General features: G+C 36.4%; 1 protein-coding gene across 1 annotated transcript in view; it reads right to left on the bottom strand.

Annotated features, from left to right (window-relative positions):
* LOC106640486 (uncharacterized) overlaps positions 1-17,552 on the bottom strand; it is a 42,628-nt gene extending 25,076 nt beyond the window's left edge. Inside the window, exon 1 of the mRNA XM_014354549.3 lies at positions 16,979-17,552. The gene's annotated coding sequence lies outside the window, so the exon portion shown is untranslated. The remainder of the gene's footprint in view (positions 1-16,978) is intronic.
* Positions 17,553-18,329: the final 777 nt, after the last annotated feature.

Below are 18,329 nucleotides of genomic sequence, written 5' to 3'. Positions count from 1 at the left end.
CAGCTATCCGCTCAGTCAGCTCTTACCAAAATAATGCGCTTCAGGGGCACTGTAAAGCGCTCCAACGCACGTATTTTGCCAGAGTGGCCTGAATGCGGTTTGCGTGCCAAAGATAAGAAAAAGTTGGAAAAAAAATATAGTAAGAACGTGAGAAAAGAAGGTAGTACCCGATAACCGTGCAGTACTACAAGACTAGTGATATCCCTCCGGAGCCTCCAAAATTTCTATGTTACGTCAGCGCAACGTATTTTTTTGAGCCTAAGCTTTCGCTCAATAGCTCGGGATTCACACTGGGCGCGTAGGTGAGACGCGGGGTTGAAAGGGTAATTCAGCTTAAAGACGCGTTACTCAAAAAGGGGTACAATTGCTTTCACGCGACTAAGACTGACTGCTGTGCAATATTCTGATGCACTTGCTTGCGGTTTTCTTTTGTCAAGAGCGGTGTATACCTCGTTCACGATCTAAAAACAGTTAACACCGTCACGAGTAAGGATATCGTATGTAATTTGACCTTGACACACTAATATCACGGTAGGCATTTGCCTTAACTCGATCGTTCGTTGTTATTCTAATAGTATTATTACCACGGAGGGCAACGGATTGTCCGTGGCTAATTTGATATTACCGATGACCGAAGGATGCCAATACTGTGGCGAGTAATGGCGTTCGCGAAGAACACTTTATACTGGAGATTAATTTGTTATTACCGGTGACCGAAGGGTGCCAATACTGTGGCGAGTAATGACGTTCGCGAAGAACACTTTATACTGAAGATTAATTTGTTATTACCGGTGACCGAAGGGTGCCAATACTGGGCGAGTAGTGGCGTTCGCGGAAAACACTTTATACTTCCCGGTGATCCACGGGTGTTAATATGGCATTCGCGCAAACAAACACTTTATACTTCCCGGTGATCCACGGGTATTAATATGGTATTCGCGCAAACAAAACACTTTATACTTCCCGGTGATCCACGGGTGCCAATACTATGGCGAGTAATGGCGTTCGCGAAGAACAAAAACACTTTATACTTCCCGGGCGTCTATTGAAGCGAGAGGGAACGAACGAACGCACGAGCGCACGAGTGCACCGAGTTCACGAGCGTTTGTTTTGAGTTAGCGCGTATGCGTTTGGCAGCAGCAGACTATGGGATATAGTTCCGGCCAGATTTGGGAATTCTCTAGGACCCAACCTCTCTGACGTGGGAAATCACGAGATCAAAAAAAAAAATAGTACCGAAGGTGACGCGCTTACTGGCCTCTCTGTTAAATAAATAATTATTAATAACACAAGCGCCTATCACCTAATGACCCGGGGCGCTTTCTGGCTACTATTGAATAATAAATTATCAAGTAATTACAAGAGCACCAATTGAGAAGATCTTTGTCGTACTAGATAGGCAATCAAAATTGTGATATGGTTAATATGTTATCGATCAACTTTTTATTATTTAATAGTGTTGCAAATAAGTGTCTTGGATCATCAGGAAAAAGGTGCTTGACATATTTATGAATAATTATTTATTTACTACATTTGGAATTAGCGCCCCAGGTTATACGGTGATAAATGCTTGTGTTATTAATAATTATTTATTTAACAGAGTGGCCAGTTAGCGCCCCGGGTCATTAGGTGATAGGCGCTTGTGTTATTAATAATTATTTATTTAACAGAGAGGCCAGTAAGCGCGTCACCTTCGGTACTATTTTTTTTTTTGATCTAGTGATTTCCCACGTCAGAGAGGTTGGGTCCTAGATAATTCCCAAATCTGGCCGGAACTATATCCCATAGTCTGCTGCAGCCAAACGCATGCGCGCTAACTCAAAACGAACGCTTGTGCACTCGGTGCACTCGTGCGCTCGTGCGTTTGTTCGTTCCCTCTCGCTTCAATAGACGCCCCGGTGATCCGCGGGTATTAATATGGCGTTCGAGCAAACGAAAACACTTTACACTTCCCGGTGATCCACGGGTACCAATACTAGGGCGAGTAATGGTATTCGCGCAAAAGGAAAAACTTGGTCAAAAGAAAGAATATGATATGTTGTCACTTACTTTTATTTAAACGTGAAAGTTGCTGTACAGAAGTTGAACCAGCGTGAATGTAAGTCGCTCTCGAGGAAAATCAAGTGGCAGTATAGACGGACCCTGGCAACCAGATGATCGTTCGAGGGTGGTAGCGAAATTCGACAGTGTCCTCGCTTCGCAGAAGACTGGGTTGTAGCAGAGTCGGGCTCTCACTATTCAGTCTACTTCGAAGGGTATCGTCGAATTTCGCGTGCCAAACTGAATTGGGTTACGAGCCGAGTATTCGAGCCGAGTCGAGTCAAGACAAACTCTGAACTACGAACTGCAAAACTGATTTTCCTCTGGGCGTACGGGCCTTTTTATTGCGAGAAGCGGACCTCGGTCACGCGCTGGCTCAAAAACGGAGGAAAACTTGACGGGGGAAAATTTTGAAGAAAATACTATAGCCGAAAATCTAATTGGCTAGAACTGCTCTAGTTTAGCCACTCAGAAATTGGCACATCCCACATTCGGCTTGTTCTCCTCTGTGCGTCAAGAGAAGGGAAGGTGATTCACTTACTCATGCCCTTCCTTTCTCTTTTACATCAAAAGTTGACAGAATTTCAATATATTTTAATCTTAACATTACGACCAGGTATTGTTAATATTTACTAATACTGCACATTGGTTGTTTGTTCAGCTAAGTTCATTGCAAAAAGAGCGGTGAAAATCGCTTAACAATTCGGTTGATGCTAGGGTGAACAAACGATTGGTGAGTTGTTAGTTAATACTACTACTTAAGCGCCAAAACGGTGGCTGCGGCCGTACTAACTTATAATTAGCGGTGGTATTTATAATAATAGTATTAACAATAATAATAATAATAATAATAATAATAATGATTATAAGAATAGCAGTTGTTAGAATACTAGTGCTTTGCTTGTTGTGAGTTAACATAATTTGTTTTACCGGTAGTTTGAATGTTTATAATGTTACGAAAATAATGCGGAATTTTGGTATAATTTTGGTAAACATGTTTTTCTGCTGCTAGTAGTTGGAGAGGGAGTCGTCTCGTGGTACCCTGGGGAATCAGGACTCTGTTACCCCTATTGGAGGCAGGCATACGGACTCTCTCTCCGAGTCAAGAAAAAGGGAAGGGTTATTTTCCGTTTTTCCTTTACATTCGGGAAAAGGTGTTAGCAATCAACTAGATTACAAATTAGACTATTGCAGTATGTTTATGAAATTATTAATTCGATGAAAAAGTGGTTACTCTGTAAATTATGAGTTTGCTAACTTGAATGGTAAAAATCGGATAGTTCTTTGAAGGTTACTAAAGTTGTGTACCAAATTTGTTATAGTTAATATGTAATGTAGTTGTTTGCTAGTGGTGTAGTACGTACTGGTTGTTTGTGATGATTCTGGCTTGTAATAATATTTTCGCTAATTTCTATGCATTAATTCTAAGCTATCTTAATGTTCAACCTTATGTTTATCTAACAATATATCTGAATTTAATATTTTAGTTTAACTGTTCCCAGTTAAACTTTTGTATCTATGGTTGTAGAAAAATATTTTATTTTGCATTTCCGGTCAGCGTGGGCCAACGTGCATGTAAGTGAGTCATGCATGGTCGTAGTACCTTAATTACGAGCATTCTTGTAGGTGATTCACCTCTTTGCAGATGCACATTGGCCCCTGCGTTTTGTATTTTAAAATCGGCACGGAAAGATTTGAAGCAATAGGAAAAAAAATTAATGTGGATCCACCGATGTTACAGTATACATTACAACTCTGCAGTGACTGCGCGAAATCGTCAGTCTTGGGGATCAAGCACCTAAATATATATATACGCAATAGAGGAACTCAAACATCATTACCACTAACCCAATAACCCTTACTTTTATCGTCACGAATTAACGGTATAGGTACGAGTGCAGAACTCAGATCCTCCCTCGAGAAGCAAACACCTCTTGGGTGTATATTCGTCCACACGTGACCTCGTGTTATATTATCGTCAAAGCGGCAAATTCCACGAGCAGATTGTAATACATGTGAATAGCTGCACGGAGCCCAACAAGAGCATCCGATACTACACGGTATAGCGGCACATTGTTCAAGTTTGTACTCCCGAGCCATGCACGAGCGAGTGGAGGCACGTATACACGATGTTGCAGTAGTATAGCTCAGTGTGCGGTCAGACATCCGCGTTCTCGAGTATAGAATATGTACTATCGATTGCGGCGTGTCCAATCGTTTAAACATACATGCATATACATATACCCACGGGGTGGGGGTGGAAGTTCCGTCTCTGCTTGATGATGCTCGGGAAATTGAACGTAGGGAGCTTTGGCTGCCGGAGAAACGTGATACCTATTTACGTGCATACTATGATCGACTCGAGTTCTATCGAAGCTTTTGTTGGTATACAGTTGGGCAACGGTACGGAATATTTGCGGTTATTTACTAAACCTTCGTGTGGAATAACAACATCTATTGTTAAGCTAAGTCGAGGGTTATCCTTTTTCGTATAGATGGATAACTCAAGTGCGTCGTTGTTAGGGAGTGAAAACGGTCGGACGAAATGGCGTATTGGTTTACCGCCCTTATTTCTCAAGCTGCTAAAGTGTTGACAGCTAAGTATTGTTTCTAGTTTTTTTTTTTTTTTTTTTTTTCCTACACAGTAACTGTTAATCAATTAAATTGGGTTGGTACGAAAATATTCTAATCAACATTTTGAACAATAAATAATGATGGAAAATGTTAACGAAATTCTAAAAATTGAGATTACATCTTACGCTGCGGGTCAAATAGTTTTATGCCCATTACTATATTAATGTATATTTCTCGTATTGTAATTGTTCTTTGAAACAATCACAAAAAATATACAAGACCTAAACAAATATTTTCCATTACTTGTTTGAAGATGTTAAGGTGGTACAACTTGAACTATTGGTCTATATGCAAACATTTCAACTTTCCACGTATTTGTCGAAAAAAATAATTTTTTTCAGACACCCAAAGCGCAAAGTTTTGTCTTTTGTGTGCAAAGTGCTCGATTAACAAATGAAGATACAAAGCGTGTATAAATGAAAAAAAATCTTCTTTACAAACATCTTGAAATGAGAGTAGAGATGTTGTCTAAACAATACGCAGAGATTAAGTGGGATCGGTGACGCTATTCTTGCAACCACGAGAGAGAGAGAGAGAGAGAGAAAGAGAGAGAGAGAGAGAGATATTAGATTTGTGTGCACGGACGTGCATACACATACGCGTGTGCTTGCGTAAGCTTTGTTTGAGCTATCGCGAGAGCTTCGGAAGCGATTGTATGACGGTATTTTTTTTTCTTCTTTTTTTATGTACGTGAAAAGTGATGAATGTTGTACGAGTATTGTCGAGTGCGGGTTGAAACTTAGTTGGCTACGAGTTTGATGGACGGCTTTTTTTTCCCCAAGACTCGGTTTTTTGTTTTGTTTTATGTATTGCAACAGGAATACACATGTCAAACCAAACAAAATAAATTGTACGCAACTCGAAAATAACATACATATGTGTAAGTAAGACGTAAATTATGCCTAATTGTAATCAACGAAAATAACATCATACAGTTAATCCAAAAATTTCGGTTATTCGTTCAAGTTTGAGCAGAAATACTTAAACATAATTGTTTTTCATTCATGTCGTGAAAAATAATTTTTAAAAGTATAAAAGTACACGAAGTGAACGGTAACAACAAAGCAGGCAAACGAAACGAAGCACCGTGATTTAGTGGCTCGGAGTCCAACTGATCTGGTTGCGCTTTGGATTGTTCGGGAGCAATTTTTTTGTATCTCTGACGCGCTTATCGAATTACAAAAGCTCATCTTGACGTTGCTATTTTGATAGTTGGAGAATTGGGCCAATTTCTCGGAGATCGATGTTTTCACCCTTGGGAAAAAAGTGAGAGCGATTTTGTAGCTTGTAACGGACTACATTTTCATTGTTATAAATAAATCCATAAAGAATAGCATGAATAGTATTTAATCCTGTAGTTAAATTTGCCACATAGTTTGTAAGAAAAGTGCGTGGAAAATATTTTCACAAAATAGCAAGAGGGGTTTGTTGAAATTTTTTAACAGTGAGAAAAATACTTGGTATGTTGAGTAGATCCCTTTTTTTAGTTGGCACATCTAACACTGAGTCATGGAGTTTTACTTTTAAAATTTAATTTTTTTTACCTGATGTCTTTGATTGAAACTTAAATGTACTCTCTGACACAATTATTGTAATTAAATATATATGCAGCAAGAAATCTGGTTACAAAACAAAAAAGTAATTATATGCAATTAGCAAATCATATCTATAATTTTGAGTATATGATAATTGTCACGTGAAAATTTGGAAAATGAATTAACAAAATGATGAATGATATCCATGTGAACAAAACGACGATTTCGTAGTATACTTAGTATGATTAAATTTTCTCGGAATGACTCATGTGGATGGAACGTCTAGCTTGGCTCAGTTTCTAATTTGAAATGAACCAGTTCCGTGAAAATAGATGAAGGCTTTTAATGAAAAGAGCAAAAGAATGAATAATCCATGTTTTATGCATATTTACTTTATTGTATAGATAAAGCTATGGTAAAAAAATCATAATTAATAATAGTGTTGGAATCGTTAAACAAACAGCAATATGCATAGAAATTTGATTATATTTTTGTTTGTATAAGTCATAAACACAATTTCGAGATTAAAAACTGCATAATAATATACAACGATGGTTTTGGTAAGTACGCATCAAGCTTGATATCAGCGTTGTATCACTATGTGTTCTTCCAGCACTAGCGTAAGTGCTTAATTAACCAAAAGATCGAAAGTGTATTTATGTGCTTTAAAATTAAATCCCGGAGTATCCCAGTAATTAACTATTTTGTATGATTAAAATTAACGTGAATAAAATTTATTTTATACCGATTTCAACCTAATCTTCAACTTTTCAAACCTTTTTTAATTGTAGTATGCACCAGTTAAGGGTAAACGTTACAAATTGACCTACTTTTAGGTTGTAAGAGAGCCAACATCGTTCAGTTCGAGATAGAATAGTGTTGACTCGTTTATTAGTAGTAAGTAAAGTTGTATTATATCATTTTTGTTCAGAAGTGAGACATTTGTTCAACAGTGATGATTAAGTTTTATGATAAGTTGATATAACACTTTTCTAATAATTTTTTATGAATTGCTATAATATAAAAAATTTCACGATTCAAGAAAAATATATTATTTCATTTTTATTTTTTACTTTCAGCTTAATTACTTTTAAATAACCTTAATAACCTTCCATGCACAAAAGTATTTTTGGATCACGTATAAAGAAAAATGATGCAGTACTCCACGTGAGTTTAGTTGAGAATAAAATTTCGTGTGAGAAAAATTGGGAATCCCATCACATGGGAAAACAAATTCAAATCTAGTGCTTTAATCTTGCACGAAGCAAAACTATTTAAAATCGTTATTATAAAAAAAATAAAAACATAAAATAACTCTGAAGTATTATAAAAAGCATCTGTTCGAACAACGTATGCGTATCATTTTAGAGAGTTTTTCCACTTTAATGAACAGAGGAACACTCGCAACGCGGTACGACTGGTGATTGTCGAAAAAATTGAACTAATAATCCGGAGCTTATCCAACTCGCAAGCTGCCAGCTGCGTCAGCGATGGAAATTGCCAGCCTTTGTCTCTTTGGAGGATTTTTTTAGCTCATTGTTTTTTCACAGATTTTTTTCTCGTGGCTATTGTGCGATAGCGTTTTTTTTTAGCATTAAAAAAATGTGTTAACCAACCAAATAAGTATCGACGTTGGTGCTTTATTATTAATTTTTGTAACTCTATATTGTTGGATTATGTTTTATTTTATTTTTGTTACAATATTTTTTCACATGCATAATGTGCCCTTACCATACCAAATAAAATTAATAATAATAAATTAGTTTTTGAATTAATATTTCAACCAAGTAAGAAATCTAAAAATCTATTAGTAGCTGATGCTTACGCCCATAATTTAATTGAATGACGGAATACCCTAAGCGGTCCTGCGTATGAATATATAATTATTTAGAGATTCCATATGCGCATATAGGGCAAACGAAGCACAGATCGGGGCGTGGCTTTGATTGTAATTATAAGTTAACTGGTTTCTGACCCAATCACTTTTCAATGCACACTTTGTTTGTATTTTACACTCTGAAAAATAAATTGCCCATATTGAAACTTTGCTCTAATGTATCTAGTGAAAACTAATAATAATCTTTAGTTTTACGCGCACAAAGTATAATATTAGAAAAATATGTATGTATAATAATTATTAGAATAAATTGATTTCAAAACAATACGCGCGTGCATTAAAATAAAAGAACGCAATAATTCATTACCAACGCCACTTTACGGGAAATTAAATAAACTTTTGCGCATAGGGATACTCTTAACGACACAAGGGGAGGACGCATGGCGTTTTTATTTTCAAGCAACGTGCGTTTGTTGCACGTAAATGATTGCACAATCGGCTAGCTAGTGCAGGTGCTTTAATAATATAACCCAGAATTACAATCAAAGGGTTGTTTATTACACTCCCTTGTATATACTATGGCACAGTGGCCGATCAATCAACGAAGGCAAAGACATGACTTTTCGCTCTTTCGTCTACCTACCGATCAAATGATATCAGATTATAAAGATCGTTTGACTTGATAAAAGAAGAAAAAAAAAAGTTTATGTACTTTTATATGAAAAAATAAAATAAGTGTATACGTATAACATAGCCATATGACTTTAACTACGATTATCGATCCGAGCCCTCTTCGCGTGTGTGCTGACGCTCTCTATTTTTCTCTCACGTTTCTTTTATACCCCTTGAGGTGAAATACAAGTACGTGTGATACGAAAAAGTATTTTTTCCTTTTCCACATCATTTATATTATTTTAGATATCGATCAACTTTTTTTTTTTTTTTATTTATTTTATTTTAATTACAGACGCATCATCAACTATTCAATTTTAGGTAAAAAAAGTTGTTTTTTCCGGTTGAACTGTATATATTTTAACGAATGGAACTGTAGTTGCGTGGGATGATTCTGTTACTTGATTATTGATTGGGTGGGGAGACGAGTTGTTTTCGGTCGGTACGTAAGTTTAAGTTTATCGGTGTATGATAGAAATTGCGTCGAAAAAACCGAATAAGGGATGGACATCTGCGAAATACAATTTTTTCCCAAAAATGTATTGCACTATTTTTGTTTGGTGTTTTTTTTTTTTTTTTTTTTTTTTTTTTATTATTCATTACGACTACTATACAATGTACAACAAAATTATATGTTTTAATTTAAATATTTTTGGTACAAAAAAAATATAAATTATATTTTCGCAGACGGTAAAAAAAGGTATTTAATCAACTCCCCCTTTTTCAAGTTTTTTTACACTCAGAATTTTGATCCCATATAGTTTTTCCCACTATAGTTGGAGAGTAATGTATTACAAGCAGTAACGAGAAAAATTAAATTCTACTTCAAATAATGCTTGGTGGGATTCTTACACTCGCGTGGATTAATTAGAAAAAATAATTTGATTAAATTACAATGCGATACTATGATTGTAAAACATGACCTTTTCGAAATTGGAAAATTAAATGAACATTACGAATAAATACAGCTTAAGGTGGCGTAGTTTGGAAATAAACATTAAGAGAACATTGATTGTTATTGTTTTCTCCTGCTATCAATTAAATCGTTGTTACCTACAATCAAGGAAAAAGGGTCAACTGGAAAATGCCATTAGTGCCCGGGAGTGTAATTAAGCCGAAAGAGCCCAGTGTATAAGTGCAATTGGTTTCTTAATGTGAATCTCAAATTAATCGATATTACACACCCGAGTGGTTCTCAATTAGAACTTGTTATTTTTATTTTTTAAATTAAGGAAATGTAATTTAAATCCATTGTTTATAGAAATCCAAATAAGTTCCACAATATTGATATATTTTATGAAAAAGAAGGAAAGGATCTGCGCTATTCGAAAAAAAAAAAAAAAAAAAAACAATAAGTTAAATAAGTAAGCGTACATACGTGTACATCCATGCACACAAAGCAACACTGTTTTCTCCATCGTTGCCCTCAAGTAAGCATACATTACAAATATTTCGATCCGATATGCTTCTGTCATAAATTTGAATATCCATGAAAATACTAGAAGCACATATAGCTCTTCTCGATTCAGACAAATTTTGTTTACGCGAAACTTAACATCACTCGAATAGTGTGCACTTTTGCGCACTACATAAAAATAACAATTTGGTCATTTCAATATTTAAAAATTTGTCTTGGCGATGTATCAACAATATTTTCGAAACTGATGAACTTTCAAGATGTAAAAAATATGGAGAAATTCATATAATATACTTATCTTTCCTCCACTAAGTGTACGATCGATCTTTTCGGTGGTATTGAAAAATAAAATTTAAAGGATGAGGTGATGAACAATCGATGAAAGTGACAGGGGGACGTTTGGAGAACTTGGCGTGTGATAATCGCCCAAGGGATTCGTGAAAATAATTACAGTCTAGTTGCGTGCGCCCTTATATTTATACATACCTGGGTACCTGTATATATATATTCCATAGCGTGCCATTCGACGATTGAATATCATGATTCACGTGCAGTACACGTACATAATTTTAGATGCCTGAATAATACGCGCACCTAGTTAATGGTGTTTTACCGCGTGAATGTAATGAAGGAAGGACAGGGGGGAGGCTATACGTAACGCAATTTTGTTGACGTATACAAACGTAATATACACGTGGTCGTTGCATTAACTTTAGCCCCTTGCGTAATTGCCTTTGAGAGTGCAGCGTCCACGTATAGTTTTTAATTTATTGACAGGTAAATTGATTTGGTTTCCATGCTAAAGTGCACCGTGGCTTGAAAAACTACGTACAGGAGGGTCCGAGTCATCATCGCACAAATAATGGAGTTGGTGTAATTATCAAGCATGTCTTTGAAGGTATATGCATAGAAAAAGCCTTTGTACGTGTGTGTATATATATATATATATCTTATCGTGTATAGGCACTTACGAACATCGACACGCAAATCAAACTGCTCCCTTTGGAGGAAGCGTGTACGCCAGAGCGTCCAATTCGATCTTCGTTTACCAATCAACGAAGCCATGGTGTCCGTGCATCGAAAGCTTATCGCCAGCTTTTCCACGGTCCATCATGCCGATAGGTGTATGGGTATATATAATGTTGTACACGAACGTGCGGCTGTACAACGCAGCCTCTCACGTTTATCGCATTGTTAAAATTATTATTGATGATAATCGATTGTTGCGATCACTACGACGAGAAAAAAATACCACCGAGTACGTGTAAAAAGCATACACGATGATCGCGACTAATGTGATGCACTTGTGTCTCCCATTAAGTATACTTCAAAAAAATAAGTAAATAAAAAATAATGACTACCTGTATATCGTATGTTAGTATTCAACGAGTGGATGACACTGTAGATTTCGGTAGATTTCAGATTAATATATGAAGTACACGTGCCGCAGATAGCAGTCAACTCGATATGAAAATTTAAAAAAATCTTCACAAACAAAAATCGAGATCTTAATCACGAGTAAATAGTTAGTAAAATTATGGAATCAAGACAATTAATACGGAATTCCAATATAATTTAATAATGAAAAATATATGCATTCTTTCGAGTATGATTATCATTTTTTTTTTTTTTTTTTTCGGTATTTCATTTTCGTGAAAAGGCTTGCAGCTGTATAGTAATTTTATAACTATTCACCATTTGGTATATTTATTTATTATATACACGTAAAAAATGTTTGCTTCATGACTATCTCTTTATAGAAAAGTTACAATTTCGCATTGAATGCAGGTTCGGAGTTTTCAATTTTTCAAGAATGACTTATCATAAAAAATCTATCGTATCAAAGGATAAAGTTTCGAAAAGATCTATATAGTTACCCCGAATCAACATTTGCCACATCTGAAAATTACCACACCCGGTTACCTTGTTTCGTGCTATTCTATATTACAAAAATTATGGCATTTCTTCCTTTTAAGGATTAAATCCTTCTAACAACAGTAGTAGACATTTTTTAAATTTTTTAGTGATTTGATTAAAAAATTATTTTTCTAATTTGTATTTCACCGCAATGATTTTTGAGAATCTTAGAAAATTTTGACTTTCTTATCAAACCAATGGTATAAGATTAATTAGTGTTTCAATTGGGTAAGATAACTCACATCTAAGGTAGGTACTTTTCTCGTATCAAAAATTAAAAGATTATCTTTTTTAAATTGGTGCATTTAAGAAATTAATCGAAATTCTGTTTGATTCCAAAAAGGAACGGTATTGGACTTATCTCCAACTTATTTAGCAATGTCCACCTATCATACACGTAAAGCTCCTTGATGAAATGTCTAATTAACATTAAAAACATTTAATTCAATGATCAATTGAAATTTTTAGTGAACAGTTGGGTAAAATTCGTTAATAACCAAAAAAAAAGAAAAATAATTTGTTACTCATTAAATAGTACATTAAATTTTGAAGTAATCTGTGCGCATTTAAAATTTAAACCTAAAATGTTTAATCTTAAATATTAGTATTAATTTTTTCGAGGTACTTTGGAATTGGACATTAAAATTGTATGAAAAATAAATTTTCTTACGCGCCAGAAAAATTATAAAAAAAACTACAATGATTTTAAATAAGAGAAATAATAAATTTATTCAAGTAGCAAAATTCCACTGAGTCGCAGTAAGTATCAAGTCAACAAAGAACTCAAAATTATCATAGAAAAGTAAATAAAAATTCGTCTAATTACGAATAAACTGGTGATAATTTAGTAAAAGGTCATTTAATAATTGCCGAAAAATAAGCATACAAGGGTAATGATACTATTTCAAATTTTATGAAAAATACTTTTTGTGACAAAAGTGGAATGCATTTTTAGTGCCAAACATTTTTGTTCTACAAACATTACCAACATACCTAATTGTTTTAAATTTTATTTAAATACATTATTTGTAGAAAATTTTATGATACTCTCAACGTTTTTACTATAGAACATTCTGAAAAAAAAAGATTTTGCAAAATTGATAAAATCGAAATAAAAAAAATAGTCGATTGAACAGAAATTTTATTCTTAAGCTATGATAGAATCTATGAGGAAGCAAAAATCTATCAGTCTTTAGAAAAGCATTGAAATACTTGATTTTTCAATACCTTACAAATTTTCAAATAAGCTTTGAATTTTGAACTGTATAACAATCATCCGACAGAAAAAATAAACTTCGGTATTATACTGTAAGTAGTGATGAAAAAATAATTTTCTTACCAAAAAAATACACTTTAATCACTTCTTCCGAAGTACTTTAAAATCCAAAAAATGTATAATCGTGCTCAAGTCAGATAAATCATCAATCGCAATGGAAATAACGTCCAACCATACAAAACCAATAAAAATTATATTTACTCCCGATTCCATTGAAAATTTACCTACTTTCATCAAACTTTGGCGAGTTTTCCTTATACATACACTAAAATGATTTCTAATATTTTCTCGTTGTTTCAATCCAAATAGTACAAAAGTAAATAAAAAAAAAAAAAAAAATTTGCACCAAGAATACAGCATACAAAGACCAACCAAACAAATTGTCATACCTGCGTATTCCGTAATTCTTCATCCTTGACCTTTACCACCAACTTGAACAAACTCAAAAAAAGTATTTCCCTAAATCTCCAGACTTTCGGGTAATCCTTATGAAAAAATCTCGGGACAGTATCGCTATAGATCGGCTGAAGCTTTTTTCGAATGTATATGTATATATATATTTTAAGTGCCGAGCGTGGATCTAATTATGCTCTTCTATCTCGACCAAGCGCCCTCGACTCAATGCTAGAACGACGAATCCTGATACTAGAGTAAAATGCCTGCTTTGCGAGGACTCCTCCTTTCTTGCTTATCGCGTATACAGTTCTAGTGACGCGTTGACCACGTCAGACGCGTCTTGCGCGCGTATCGTATGCGTGACACCTTCTTAATGCTGGATAAGTGTTTGTTCAACGAAAAAGTGACAGATTTTCATGACTTTGAGATCCACGAGTTTATGCCACTTTAAAAACTCACACATGAAAATTAATAAATAATTATTCAAACTTATAACCGGCATTTTTTTTGTTTTTTTTTGGTATGACCATGAAACGTATGAAAACGAAGCTAAAAACAATCTTTGGGTAATAATAATAAATATAATAACAACCAATTGTAAAGACCCGCACAAGATAAATTCAGATGGTGTATACTTTTATTTCAGATCGTACGATTTCAAATCGCGTCGGACCGCGCAAGTACCATGGTACACTATACCGATCGTATCGAATTTCACTGGTACCGAGATTTTTTTAAATTCGTACTCTTTTTTTTCAAATTTGTACAACAAAGAGTCGATAAGACACACAACATACGTACATGCATATGATAAGGGACACAGGGTAAAGGGGCAATAATATCGCTGACAATTAATTGCGAGGCCAACGATGACAAATTTAATTGGCGTGCAAATATAAACACAAGATTAGGCGTACGTGTTAAAGCCTACACAGTAACGTGTATACGCTTTCAACAGAACCAATTACCAAATGTATAATATACACTTGGCTGAGCAGAGCTTTGTATTCGGGTTACCAATGAATCGACGACCGATCCGTTGGATAAATTCGGTATTATAGGACACACAGAGCAGGAGATCGGTAATCGTGCGAGTCGCATCGGTACGATCGTTGTTTATTTATTTATTTTTTTCCCCTTACCAGTCAGCAGGTAGGTATATACTTTGCATAAAAATGTACGGTATACAGCGCCGAGGAACTGTATACGTTAAGATGCTCGCGCGCGTAATTGGATCACGTTAAGTTCGCTGGCCTTCGCACGAGATAATGTGTGCATTATTATACCCTGTGCGCAGCTTAGTCTTGAGCTTTTTCTCTTTGTCGTCCAGCTGTTCATTCTATGTGTGCTCGTGTAGTCTGAAACTAGTTGATACGCTCTTGTTATCTGTTTGGACGTTTCGCGTTTGGCTTGATCGTTCTCTGCGCGGGTCGTTGCAAGGGGGATTTTTTTTTTCTTTGTCGATTTTGCATAGAGATAAAGTTTTGTACAGTTTCGGACGAAAAGTGACCGATGGACTATTTTGTTTTTTATTTGCCTAATTTTTTTTCAGGATTTACCGTCTCAAAAGACTACGTTGTGCAAAAAAAAAATAAATAAATAAATAAATAAAATAAAAAAAATGCTTTATAAAAATGATTCCTCGTTTAATATAAAAACAAAATACTCGCTCTGGTAGAAAGTATAAGCTTTCAAACGCATAAGAAAAATGTATTGTATCCTCGATATCATTGTTATCATCAAATTAAATAACGCAATTTAAATTTAAAAAAATAAGAAAGCTCTTACGTGAGTGGAAAATCTATAAATTGTTTTACAAGAATTTTCATATTTGAATGCTTTTGTGAATAAATTTTTTTTGGTACCTAAATACTGCATTTTGGCCCTTCATGCGATTGTTATCAGCTCGAAATGAACAAGTGATACACTTGGTGGAGGCAGCATGAAACTTATTCCAAATTAAATACGCACACAACGGTATACAACGCTTGGTGCAAAACCATTGTATAAAGATTCAACGCATCCTTATGTGTATACATGTGTATTTTTCGATGGCGAATCACTGAGAAATCGATGTTGCACTTAAAAACAAGACATTGAAGTTTGAAATTACAATACAAATGATTGGTACTCGCGTCGATCACACCCCCATCCAAATTATTCCATGCAACAATATAAATCCACGTATCTGTCAAAAAATGTGATAACCCCGTGACAGTAGAAATGAATTTTCGTCCCCAAACTTCAGCACAAGCCAGAGATGGATGCGCGTACAAATTTCTCGAAAGCTGAGCCAAGATAAGCAGGGCAATACAACAACGTCAGCGACCATTCGCGCACACCTGTCAATTCCAGACATGTGTAATGTGCAACTCCCCCTCGAAGCAGAAGAGGATAATTTATATTCCCTACGCGCGACTCAGCTGATGCACATCAGTGTAACAAATGGGAGGACACGCTTTCATCGGCCCTACACTGAAGGTACCCGCCAACTCTCGCGTTCAGGAATTTTTTTTAAGCCATAAAACGAATTCTATTTTTAAAATTAAAACAAACAAAAAAATATGTACATACAAAACAATAGTAATTCCGGGCGATACCACACGTGTGCACCGAATGGATTTTTAATCCACATAGTGTCCAAGATAGAAGAGCACGCTCAGCTCGAAAATCAATTCGCCCACCTCCTCGTGATTATACACATACTGCAAGAGGTCAGGGGAAAAAAAAAAAAAAAAGAAAAACTCGTCCACCTCAAATTTGCAATCAACCCTCCCGTAACTCGTAATCCACCGGCCCTTCCTCCAACAGGTACACGTGAAGCTCCCCGTAACGCAACCACCTTTCAGATTCTCCCTTCTTTTTTTACTACACAGCTCCAAGCCCCTCATTCATTGGAGAAGAAAAGAAGAAAAAATCGCCCCGCACCTTGATTCACAAAATTAAAGAGCACCGCGCGATCGATCGCAACTTGAGAGGAGGAAAAAAAAAAAGAAAAAAAAAAAAAAAAAAAAAAAAAATTCAAGTAGGTATATGTGCTCCCAACACGCATGTAGGGCAAAGTAGCGCGGCTCGTAACAGCCACACACCGGCAACAGCGTGCAACCCCATTGGGGAACGACGGCACATGGCACGCTTTGAGGTGGGAAAAAAAAAAAAAAAAAAAAAAAAAAAAAAAAAGAATAATCTTGCAGATATAGGTAAAATGACCAAAGAGGGTTGCAATTGAATGGGTAGTCGTTGAAAAAACTCACCTGTCAAAACCCACCAAACTCGAGTACAACCAGCACACCCCGGGCAAAACCTCCTCCAAGGGAGCACGGCGGCTTTCTACCTTCTGCTGTTCCTATTTTACGTGCACAGTATGGTCGCGTATTTATATACAGAGAAGGGAGAGAGGAGGAGGAGGTGGGACGATGATATCCGGCAACACCAGAGGCACGATTAAGACACTCGCGTCCCTCCGGAAAGCACGTACTTTTATACACCACTCGTATACGTGTATATATATGCAAGCACAGAGGTATTGAACAAAACCAAAAAGAAAAAAACTTTCTTTTTTTTTTTTTTTAAATTTTTTATTCGCCGGAGCAGTGAAAGGAGAGGGGGGTATATAGTTGTTGAAAAAGATAGTTAGCGCGCGTGTGCCAGGGAGGGGGGAGGGGAGAGAGAAAAAAAACGCACGTAAGGATTGGAAAAGAGAGACGGGGGGAAGGGGGCAAGTTCCGTCTCGTTGCACTGCGTTTGAAATTATTATTATTTTTCGCGTGCAAATGCAGAATAAGGGTAGCGATAGAGGAAGCGGAGCAGCACCACTAGCCAGGCGCCCTCGCCGCCCCCAGGAGCCGCACTGGCGGTGCCAATGTAAACTCGTGCGGGCGCGATACGGCGCGGGGGGCGCTCTCTCGCGGCTGCTCTCATTTTTTCGCCTCTCCGTATCTCTCTGGCTGCGCCTCGTGTACATATGTATACACACACGCGTTTACCAGCGTGTTGGGGTGGCGTTGGTAAGAGGGATGGTTTTTTAGCAGCACCGGTTTGCGAAACTAGCGATCGGCCCGAGGTATCGGAGGGCGCGCGAAATACAACTCCCCCCCCACATCAGGGGTGCCGACGCGAAACTACTTTACCCACCTTTGCTACATTTTCTCTTCTGGATCTCCCTTGGGTTAGGCGCCCTTTTTTTGCGCAGCCTCGCAATACGAAGTTGATGGACTCTCGCGTCATGTGCACACATTGAATGGTTTTGCGCGCTAAATTCGTCCGATTGAAAATCGATTGAAGAAAGCGAGAATATACACAGATGTACATAAGTGTAGGTAAGGGTTTTTTTTTGGGAGGGGGGGGAGGGGAGAAAAGTAGTTTTTAACTGCAGGATCGGACAGTTCTTACCTCGTTGTAATGTGGTTTTGCGCCCAAGTATACATTACGTATAAAAAACAATAATAATAATAATGCAAGTTTTAGAAGCAACCCCCGTGGTTTGAACGCGCCGCCTCAATCGATCGAAGCGAAAAAAGAAAGAAAAGATTGATCCTCGTAAGCATAAGTATAGGTAAAAGTCAAAGCCTCTCTTTTTTTCCACCCCCCCCTTCCTCTCCCCTG

This window comes from Copidosoma floridanum, unplaced genomic scaffold, assembly GCF_036245765.1.
Source record: "Copidosoma floridanum isolate Cflo_tuat_1 unplaced genomic scaffold, Cflo_Japanese_pri ptg000006l, whole genome shotgun sequence".
NCBI classification, from domain to species: domain Eukaryota; kingdom Metazoa; phylum Arthropoda; class Insecta; order Hymenoptera; family Encyrtidae; genus Copidosoma; species Copidosoma floridanum.
This window is presented reverse-complemented; position numbering and strand designations above follow the sequence as displayed.